Source organism: Ischnura elegans, chromosome 2 (assembly GCF_921293095.1).
Source record: "Ischnura elegans chromosome 2, ioIscEleg1.1, whole genome shotgun sequence".
Taxonomy (NCBI): Eukaryota; Metazoa; Arthropoda; class Insecta; order Odonata; family Coenagrionidae; genus Ischnura; species Ischnura elegans.
In genome coordinates, this window is record NC_060247.1 from 24,955,513 (window position 1) to 24,967,657 (window position 12,145).

The window sequence follows — 12,145 nt, forward strand, 5'->3', positions numbered from 1 at the left end:
GTAAACGAAAATGTACCTTGGTAGAAAAGTATGTTAGTTACTTTTTGGGGAAATTTATATCTACCTCAAGAATAAAATGCTCAGACAAGTCACGAGAGTTATTGAAATTCTAAACGGAGCTCTGTTACATGTCATCGTTAACAGTTCAATGAAATGTCCCTCGTTCCTTCGTCTCGAGGCGAAGGGCTTAATTAAGTTTCTCAGCGTTCCTTGCACGATCGCGTCCAAAGCAAATCGATCCTCACTGACTCTACTGCAACAGGTGGCCACGGTAGTCTTGTTTTTTGTTGCCATACGTAAAAAAACCGACAGCAGATCATCGCATTCGAGTCCTCACATTCTTGGCAATAGTTTTTATGCACGAATTACATACCCTTCACTTGGTATTCCTTTGTGAAAAGAATTAAGACTCCAATCGGTAAAATTCTCACACCTTCCAAGTCAGAAATCGGCAGAAAATGATTTCAATGATAACTATTCTCAAGATCTGAATGTGACGTAGGTACTATCATTTTTTATAGTTGAACTATCCGTGAATATATGTGAAATAATGCATTATTTTCTTAATAGGGTAAATTGAGGAGAGAGGCCGCATAAGGGATAGACTGCGCACCCCCCTTAGTATCGACGTTTCCTGACAGATTGCGGGCAGAAGCGCAATGCAGGGGCACAGTAGATGCCAGGGAATAAGTGCGAATGTCCCGTTTGTTTTTCATTGGTTTTACAGATTTTAAAGCGCAAATACTGAGATAAGTCTGGTATTTTACCTAAACAATTTTCCTCGCCTAGCACTAAATTCGAATCGGAAGTTGAACTACTGCTAGATTACGATTTTTTGAGGTTTGCAGCAACAGTAAGTTTTGCCGTAAGTCGGAATGTTTTCAGTGTAGTTACGCCATATTGGCATAAAAGACGTATTGGGCCACGAGGTGCGGCGCACCCGTAGACAAAGGGAAAGATGCCGCACTGAACTTCGGCACACATGCTGCATTGCTCTCATGCGGGATATACGTCGCATTGAATGGAAAATGATTTCAAATGAATTATAACACGTTTTTAGCATCGTTTTAACTGTATTAGTGTGTATTCTAAAACTAAAAATTGTTTTTGTGTTGTGTAGTCTTTAATTATTTGTACGCATATTTTGAAAATTACTATGCTAAGTTTGTATGCAACAGCAAGTTTGGAATTAAGCAAGGTATAATTTAATTTTATTGCCTTAATTTATTTTTAAACTTGTATTTTGGAATTAAAAAAGGCTCTTAAATTAAGGACCTGTTAACTGAGTTTCTTTGGTTCAACTTGTATTTTTCAATAAAAGTTGGATAAAAATAGCCCATATTATTTAAATGTCTAGGCTTTCACACGTTTAAGTTTATCATGCAATGACATAAACTTAGCTCTAGCTTCACAACCTGCATTTCAGCTGCATTAAAATTGTAGAAATGTATTATTGACTAGAAAAATAGGAAAGAAACATCAAAAGTATTTGCATATTATTTTCCTCAACACTTCAATAATGCGACAATTTTTTCTTTTGTATTGGAGCTTGAGAATACAGAAATCAGTTTTAGTCTGTTTTTATAACATGCGGCGTATCACCCTTACAGGGGCGGCGTGTCACCCGCAGCATACGGGATAATTTTTTGCAAAAATAATTGTTACAGCTAAGAGAAGAATGAAATAAGTAAACATTTTTGTGTGTACATCAGAAACAAGAATAGTCGCCATATTTACTATTTAGCTTAATCGAAAAAGCAGATAGGAAAAAATGTACTTATTTTACAAAATTTGCCGGCATTTCTCCCTAATTTACCCTCTATCAAATATCAGAGGTAAGTTGGATAAAATTAGCATAGGATAATTGAGTGGATGAGTACAAATAAATTAATTCAAACGAATACCTTGTATGAATTTCCTGAACTAAGGTGTTTACAGATGCAATATCAATTTCTTACAGCTGCATTTGAATTTTTGAGCATTTTATTGAAAAATAAAAAGTATCTAGGTTGAGTATCATAAGTTCAATGTATTTATGGCTTAAGTTATTGATATACTTAATAAGTTAACTCCTATCCCATAGCATAGGATAATTGAGTGGATGAGTACAAATAAATTAATTCAAACGAATACCTTGTATGAATTTCCTGAACTAAGGTGTTTACAGATGCAATATCAATTTCTTACAGCTGCATTTGAATTTTTGAGCATTTTATTGAAAAATAAAAAGTATCTAGGTTGAGTATCATAAGTTCAATGTATTTATGGCTTAAGTTATTGATATACTTAATAAGTTAACTCCTATCCCACGACTGGCAAGGAAGGGTGCATCGCGAGGTGACATTGCAGAATAGGTAGATGCATCCAAAACTCGCAGTTAGTAAAGTTAAACCTTGAAGAGAATTGTCCTTGATATTGATTGAGAAGTAATGGATATAGTTCAATACATTGAAGAACTGGCTACCTTTGCCAAAATTTTCAACGTTAAGAGTAATTATCTTGCCTTTGTATAAATGTCTCAACTACTTAAGAAATGCGATTTTAAAGGAAAAGTGACACGAATAACGATGAATGAAGTGAAATGGCTATCGAACCTTACACAATTTTCCGTTCGAATTCACAATTGTATATTTACGCCTATCCAATTCCACGAAAATACGATACTGAAAACTAGAAGTTTCATGCGGCAAACCATGAGCAACGTTGGTGCGATATTATCTGATAAGAGTTTATATTTATTGCATCCATTCAAACAGAAAATAAAATTTAATTTTTGCTACGGCTGCTCCGCATTTTATTGCCCATTAACTTGAGGGTTGGTATGCACATGCAGTTCTAAAGCAACAAGTAAAGGGAAAAGGCCAACTCCAATGTTGGATTTGAACTCGCGACCTTTTGGTCAGTTTGCAAGCGAGTTACTCGACGGGATAACAAGGTGGGCACTTAATGGAAGGATGCTGTATGCTCAAGAGACACGGCTGTAAAAAGATGGTGATTCTTGACGCATTACTACAAGAATTATCACCACCATGAGTGGGAGTGTGGGTAAGGATATCTGACGAGCTTTTATCGGCTTCGCAAACGGTATTAAGCCTGGAAAATCTTAGTTTTAACACGCATACTCACACGGCTATACTACTCGTCACTTTAAATACCTCGCATAAGCATGACAAACTCAATATGTTCAAGGATAAGATTTTAGGGATGACGATTTCCACTTTCCTGTGCGTACATATGGCCTGCATTTTCGAATGAAAGAGTAGCAAGCAGAACATGTCCTTGACAGGCTAAACAAATAAATTATGATACATTTGTTTAAATTTTTGTTTTAGATGAGTGTTCTTAATTTCTTTTACATAAATAAAAACCATCTTAATAATAAAAATTATCAGTGAAACCTAAAATTTTATATTAGAATCAAAGACAGATTTTAATGGTAACTTTAGTTCCAAATCGTACTAGCGAGTGCTATTAGTACAAATTCAAAATTTTGTAAGGTTTCATAGGATTATACGATAGCATGATTGACCTGAGATCAATAAGATATCCATGTCCGAGATTGAGAGGAAATCCTTTCTTCAGAAAAGCGACCTTTGAGCAGCTACACATGCGTGATACCGGCTTGACTACTAAACCAGCCCGGCATCCAACAATGATTAATCACCACCGAATCGAATGATATAGATGTACTTTCTCAGAGGAGGCCGAGGAAATAGACGATAGCAATCAGGATAAAGAGGTGGAATGTGGGAAAAGGAAAATGCCAATCTGCAAGAAGGAGAGTGGCAATGGAAAAGTAGAAAGTGAACTCAGGAGTAAAAAGTGGCACGGTTTCAAAACAACCGATCCTTCCGTGGGAATAAAGAGAGCGGTAAGGAAGGTGTACTGTCCCCTTGCTTGCCGTCGCGAAAAGACATTGCTGGGTTGGGGGTGGTGGGAGATGGTGAGGAGAGGGGTCTAAGTGGGTCTTGTCTGAGGGAGCGTGGAACACAGGCGTGAAGGCTGTGAGCGCGGGGGGACACGGGCAGGTGCGAACGGCAAGAGGGTGGGGGCAAAGGTGGGATGGGAAGTTGAGAGGGGGCGGCGTAGAGGGAAAAATATCACCAGGGGACAAATGGTGGAAGCACGGTGGAAAGCAAAAAACTCCAATAAAGGAGAGGAATGGCAAGATTTTGGCGACAGAACGGGGGATAACCACAGAGATAATCAAATTACCGCACGTCAGAATTAGCCAGATGGACAGCTTCGTCGAAAGCAGCACTCTTAGGCAACATTTCCGAGCATCGGATTTTTTTAAATTTAACTCATCCAATAGAGTAAAAGTTGTTTCAATCAAGCGTGCTTGACCTGGAAAACTCACCTCATTAATGAGTGAGAAGTATCATCCAATATGCCAATATAAAAAGATTCCAAAAATAGAAATAGAAAATACAGTGATAAATGAAAAGTGAAAAACTTTGTGTATGCCCATAGTATTTATTATCGTACGACGCGTTTCATTGAGTCACCTTCGCTATCCTCAGGTACAATAGTAAATACTGTGGACATACACAAAGCTTTTCACTTTTCATTTATCATTGCATTATGTTCCGCAACATCTCGCCGATCACCGTTGAATAGAAACAGATTGATAATACCTTTTCAAGAGTATGAGAGACGGAATATAAGCCAAAAAGTAATTTTAGGTCTAAGATTGTTTACTTATTATTTATATTCAATTGGACTCAGTAGTTTATTTGAAAAAGCTCAGGAAATTGCACTTAACATAATTTCAGGTGCTGATCCACGAATCTATCGCGGAGATTATAGTGTAGATTCAACACCGTAAAATATGTTCACTGATTTTTCAACATCATTAATTTTTTTATTAAAAAATATCCCAGATAAGTCCACGAATTACTCAACCCTTTTCACTCACAATCTATCAAAGAGTTCTCGAAGTCAGATGACATGATACATTTGTCGTAACTCTGAATATTTATATCTTTCCAGGCAGGAAATGATTTCAAAAATTATTAGAAACATTCCCATTGCTTAGCGTGTAACTGTCTGTCGTAAAATATTCGAATATAATGTCTGCTGGTAAAAACGTAGTACTCGTGACAGTACAATAACTATTATGTGGCGCCAAGTTTCCAGAAAGGTACTGTCAAGGTGATGAAAAATACTGTCAAGGTGATGAAAAAATAGCTGTAAAAAAATTGCTGGCAAGGTGGTGAAAAATTCTTTGCAGAAAAATTGCGGATGCATGTTGGCACAGCCGGTGAGTTAAGATTCAGCAAATGTTGAAAAATGTAGTATTGCCGAGATACAAGCTTTATCCAAGCTTCTTGAAAACAATTTTCATCGTTTCACTTCAGGGTCAACGCTTTTCTCATGAATGAAATCCCCTTTTCCTCGCTGGATAAGGCTTAAACTGAGGCTGAATGGGGAAATGGAAGGTGGGTGGGTTGAAGTGCAGAAAAATGAACAGAATGGAATAGGATAGTACAGAACAAGAGAGGGGTAGAGGAATATGAGAACGCTGGGCTGAGGTTGGCTGAAATAAGTTGGGGGAGGAGAAGGTAAAAAAGATAGTTTGTGAGAGCTACTGAGGTCGTTTCTCAGGTTGGCCTAAGGTGGAGTCCACAGTGTATACGGTTTCACAGCTTTTCTCCGCTCCTGTAAGTTTGGGGAGACCCAGCAAACAAACACCGAGCTTGGGTTTATATCACGCCTACCCTCATGTCAAGAGACGAGAGTCGAAAGAACATCCCCACCAAGAAAGGCATACTATCCTCTGAGGTAAAAATATATTTTTAAATGGAAATTGTACACAGCAATTCAACGAAGAGCGTGGGAAGTTCTTCATGTAATCTACAGGCATACGAAGGTGTCCAAAGAAGACCGGGTTGAAAAATAATTTAGGATTCTAGAAATAACATCATTCACTGGGAATTGGAATTCTTCTTTTAGTATTTAAATGGGTTCCAGAGCATCATCGATTGATATAACCATTATAGAAATTTGCATTAGAAATTAATGTATAAATTAACTGCTACCGGGTCCTTTAATTTGTCGTAAATGTCTCCATCTTTTATAATAGTTGTATAAAACTTTCTGTAAAAAAGTTCTGAAAGTGAAAGCAATGGGTAGGTAGTGCCATAGAGTAAGTATATACGTACTCTATGGTAGTGAATTTTAAATAATGAACTTTCTTTCCTAAAAAGTTTTAATTTTGTTATACAATCACTATGCATAGAATAGTCCTCGTGGTATTATCACTGAACACGGTAATTCGAGAAAATCTGTCTCCTCCCAACACTATTACTAAAGGCGACGGATACCTGTAGACCAATGTGAAGGTAGTATATGGAGCGGATGAGGGAGGGATCGCTCCTGTCCTTCCCCATGTGGCCTCCTCCCTCGCACCGAGACGCGGAGAAAAAAAGGCTGAAATAGGACCAGGGAAAGGAAAGGAAGGGAGTGAGAATGATATGGAATGAAAGGAGGCGGATAATAGGTGACCTGATGTCGTTATTGTTGTCCCCTCTCACTGTGGCCCTGCTCCACATCCTCTTCCCGTTTCTGCACATCCAGGTGCAACATGATCCACATGCAAGGTCGTTACTAAAAGAGTGAAGTAGAAGCAGAAGTGGGCGTGAAGGAGTTTGAAACGGCCATTTACACGCTTATAGGAGCGGAATAAAAAATTTCTCATGCACAAGGGATTTGTGAATGTGAATTAATTGAATGACGCTTAAAATTAAGAAGTGGCTTCGATCAAGTACTCAGGGACCATTGCAAGACGGGAAAGCAGAAGCTCCTGTGTGAAACAATTTTCGAATGACCAGTCGATGATGTATCATGACGACCAATGATGAGTATTGACAAGAGACAACCCATTTTTTGGGTGTTTTACTTGAGAAATGCAAATAAGAATCATATTAAAAAAATATTGCAAAAACTGATTACCTTCACGGCATAGTGGTTCCCAAGGGAATAACATAGGCATGTTTGCGAAATCTAAGATCAGTTACGCCACAAATAGCACTTCCGCATAAAGAACCAGCGTGGATTCCTTCCCATTCTATTTTTATTCTATCTTTTAATTAGATATTTTAAGGTGAATGATTCAAATACTACATAAGTTAGCGATTACTAAGAGGCGTATTTGACTTTACGGTACTCCTTTTAAGCTTTCTCATAAAATAGTTCGGAGTAGCCAGACAACTTTGAAGTATATGGCAAAGAAAATGAAAACGTCAACTCCTCGAAAACTTACACTGTAAAAAAAATCAGTTGCATTTGCATCAGACTTGGTTTAATTAGCAATTAAAATGAGCGTATTCACTGATATATCCAACCGCTAATACCTAGGATTGCGTAAGAAAACTTTACTGTAAACGTAGTGCTAACAAACCAACTAAAAAGTTGAGAGGTTACCAAGGAGTTTTCTACAAAGAAATTCAGGAGATCGGAAAAAGTTCAATTTAGACCAAAATTGAGTAAGCTATTTACTCCTTTGGGAGGTACTTCATGACATTTCAATGAGAATCAGGGTCAAAACAAGGCGAATCAACCCTCCCCGAAAATTTTGGTTTTTTACAAATGAATTTTTATAAACTTTATGGGAGTATCAAAGTAAAAATTGCGATATCTGATTCGATATTTATGATAGTTATCCTTATGCTCCTATTTGCAGGTGCGACCAATAATGCAACAGCCATCAAATGCCAAAGTTTAAATTCTCAAAAGGAGTTCCTGAGTTCACCCAAGACTAGATATATTCCGCACGTTTTCCTTCCACGGCATGGCATGGAAACCTGTCGCTTCGCCATATCCTTTATACATGCAGTGTGTTGCTTAAAAGGTGCATCAGCCCAACTTGAGAATGGAGGGAGCGAATTCAATGAGAGGGTGGGGACGTGGCAGAGTGATATGGGAGGGTGCGGTGGGACGCTGAGGGATATCAGGAAGTGTGAAGGACGCAGTGCGGGTGGGCAAGCAAAGATGACGGCGAAAAGGAGCGAGTGAGCGGAGGGGTGGAGAGAGGATCCCGCCGAGACGAGGGGGAAGGGGTGCGTGTGATTGGCGGCCATGACGCGACACGCGAATGTGACGGAGGAGAAAAGAAGACGTCTCGACGAGGAGAGGAGGGGCTCTTCAGTGGGGAAGGGGTCAAGTTGTGAGCGGGAGAGCGGAGCGGCGACGTGCCTGGCGGAGATGGGAGATGGATGCGATACACGGGGAATAGATTGGGGAGGTAAGAGAGCGAGGAAGTCTCAGAGACTATTGAAATCTCTGATGTTCAAACACCCTTGACACGTCTTGTAATGAATGGAAGTAAAACTGCAAGCGCTTTATAAATAGTACTAAAGAATAGACGCTTTTCAAAATGGCCAACAATACTAAGCCTAATGAAAATCCCAAACAAAGGGTTTCGCCCGAAGATTATTCTTTTATTTTTATTGAAATAAAGAGGTACACATACAGCAATACTGCCAATTTTAAGTGCACTTATAACAACAAATATTGAATAATTAAAGAATAATTAATTGTTACAAATTTAAATAGAATAAATAAGAAAAACAAACATTTATCCGGCTATCTAGCCATTTATGCGATAAATATGTTAATTCCCGATGAGTAAAATTTTTAAGTGCCAGACCAAACGGATCAATATTACCGAAAACGCAAAGAAGTATTGGCCAGAATCAGAATCACATATTTATAAAATTTAAAATACATATTTACATAGACTCACTCACGATGCCTACTAGAAATCTTATATAGAGAAAAAAGGGATGGAACAATCTTCCTATGCACATAAAAATTTTCAATAAATTTGTTTCGGAGATGAAATGATGAGATATAGTGGAGGTATTTGGCAGATTAGTGGAGCACCATCATGGAGACGAATATAAAATTACGTCTCGGGTGGGTTTATTTTTTCAAAGAAAGCGGAATTTAGGGAGTACAATACAACACGGCTTCATCATCTGGAACGCCTAAAATACTACAGCCGCTCACATGGTGTTTCGGACATTATACCCATTTTCTCGGATGGATTTTTCGAACTCAACCCATTTCAACAAGCGACTTAGCCATTGGGGCAAACACCTAGACTTTAACTCAGAAATTGGTTTAGCATTAGCTAGTAGTAAAACTATGTTGTCATTTAACTGAAAATTCTGCCCATAAATGAAAACTACCACCTTGAAACTAATAAGAGATTCAGTGAGCTATTGGGGAAATTCACGATGGACGTATAAAAATGCGGATTTGAAAGTGCATAGTTATAAAGTTAGCCTACGCTTCCGCGTGAAACAATCCCGATTACCAGTGGGTGCACCTGTACCCTTTTCTTCCCTCCTCGTCCATTCGCATATTCCACTCGTGTCGGCCGCCCCCTCCTCCCTCCCCTGCTCCGATTTCGCCTTCCCCTCCGAAGAGCAAGTGCACTCCCCACCCGGTCCACGCCGACTCCGCAGCTACCGGTTGACTCCCCCGCCCCCTCCTCCTCCCACGACCAACATCGTCTCCGCAGATGCCCGTCTTCCGGTCTCACGCATCGCCGGACCCACAAAAAACGCGGGGCTGGCGGAGCCGTCAACTCACCGCCGCTCCATCACTCTCCCCTCCCCCTTTCCCATGTTCTTCATTCCGTGCGCTTTCTACCCCATCCCAACGCTTCGTCCAATATACACTCCATCCCCTCCCCGATCTCGTCCACCCTGCACGCGGAATTTCCCTCTCCAACGGACCATCTCCGCGGACGCTGGCGACGCGCGATGGAAAAGGCGGTCTCGGAGACGTCATCGCCGTGATTAATGAAGGACGTCGCGTATGGAGAGAATCATCGTGATCTCGAAGAGGGAAGAGAGCGATATCGCACGCTACGTTTTTCCCCTCGCCCCGATACGAATAGGACTCGGCTGAGGCAATCGTGAGGGGGATATTACGGTGGGAATATTGTGGGAAAATGATGGAAAATAGACTCGTAAAGAAATAAATAATCCGGTGATTATGACAGTGAGAGCGGCCATGAACAAAATTTGTCTTTTTTGTGATGAAGTATATTTTTAGCTGCTAAAAAGGCAGAATTCATAAGGATTTTCATATTTTAATTGAATTTTATGAATAAACTATGAACTGTAAGATGCACTTAAGGAATCTACTTTTAATGACCTAAGGCAATGTAGTGCTTTTCGGGGAGATTCAATGCCAGAGTTGGTGCGTACTTGAGTACATTTGAGGAATGTGGAAGATATAAAATGACGTTTACCGTAAAAAAATATTTATCTTACGCATTCGTATTAATTTAAATTCATACATATTTTTAAGCGGCAAACATAAAATTTTATCGCTTCACGTTAATCATTCTGCATGCTAGGAGAATATTAGTCTTCTATAACCCCAATGTATCAGTCGGTTGGGTCACATCATAAGGCATGATGGCCTGATTAAAACAATCTTAGAAGGACAGGTGAAAGGGAAGAAGGGCAAGGGACGACCTCGAATCAGTTATATAAGACAAGTTAAGTATTAACGATGCAAAAGAGAAGAAACACGTCTATACTAAACGGCAAGCAGACAAGAGAGCGGAAGAGAGAGAAGCGTCAAAATATTCTTGGATTGTAGACTCATGATGATGATGATGAGAAGGAGAATTGTCAATAAAATTGTATGGGAAGCGAAGCCGATAGCCGAAATAAGATGCGGAGTTGGCAATGTAATCAAATACAGGATGCACATGATAGATTTCCAAGAGAAAATCACGCGAAGTTAATCGAGAACTAGACAACAGTTCAACATCAAAGAGAGAGGTAATAGATCGGACGACGATAATGGTTTGGTTGATACAATACGAGCTGGAGGTAACAAAAAGTATACGGAAAACAAGGATATAATACTGCATGCAACATGGGTCAAGCGGTATTAAAAGCTCTCCCTCAATATCAAATGTTGGAAGATACAGGAAGACTCCAATTACTAACCTATTATCACCATATACGGATTTGAAACACTTTCATCATTTCGCACAGCTTCTCTGCCGGATGTAGTTTCGGTCCATACCGATTAGTTATGAAATGCTATCTTAGAATTCAGAACCATAAAGGGGGTAAAATGCCGCAAATAAAAAAGCAGAAGTTTAAGAGGAATACGTGGGGTTTATTAAGGGCTATTGGGAGGCATTTCAACATCTAACGGTGGGATGGTTTAATGCAGAAAGACTTAGAACTATCAAGCTCTAATTAAATAGAATCCATAAATGAAGCTTAAATTCCATTCATGATATTAAAGAAACGTAAGAAGAAAATGGTGGATGCATAAAAATTTTAATAATAAATTAATATATGAAATTTTTAGATTTAAGTAATGCGACAAGAAAGAAGGGAACAAGACAAAGAGATTTGTACAAAATCTACAAGGACAAATTCAGTTAAAAGTGGGGGGAGAAAATTTTTGAATGAGGAAAACATTACGGGGGTCAAATACATTAAAAAGAGCTATGATAGAAAAATGTGAAAAGAGCTTTACATAAACTGAGAAATTTTAGAGCTTATCGGAAATGTTTAATATATAATGTTAGCTATAGCCTTGAAGTAAATTAAATAAATTTATAGCTAAAATTTGATACAAATAGGGCTAGGAAAACTTCCAATCGGAGAATTTGAAGAAGAGAAATTAAAGCAAATTTATTCTTCGGAATACGAAAGCAAAGCTTTTTTTAGCACATTCAGGTAACTGCAAACACACAATAAAAGTGCTTTTTTTCATAAAATTATTGCGCGAAAAAAAATTCTACCACATAAAACGGGAATCTTTATATAGACCATGCTCAACAATAAAATTACATTTTCTCATTAATCTCATTCTTATATTTCAACTTCAGCGCTGAGTCAATTCAGTAAATTGGTGTTTTAGCGTAATAAACCTGTCAAATTCTCTATTTTCACACGATATGAGTAAGAAAATGGCTTTAGATAGCTACTGCAACTACTCTTAAAACGCATGCCTCACTAACCCACTTGAGGAGCATGAAGCCTCAAGCAAGAGTGATGCCCTGTTTCGGGAGAAATCTTTCAAGTGAGTCCAGAACAGACACGACGCAGTACCCTTAGTAATGCCTTCATGTGAGAAGAGTCAATCGTGGGCGTTT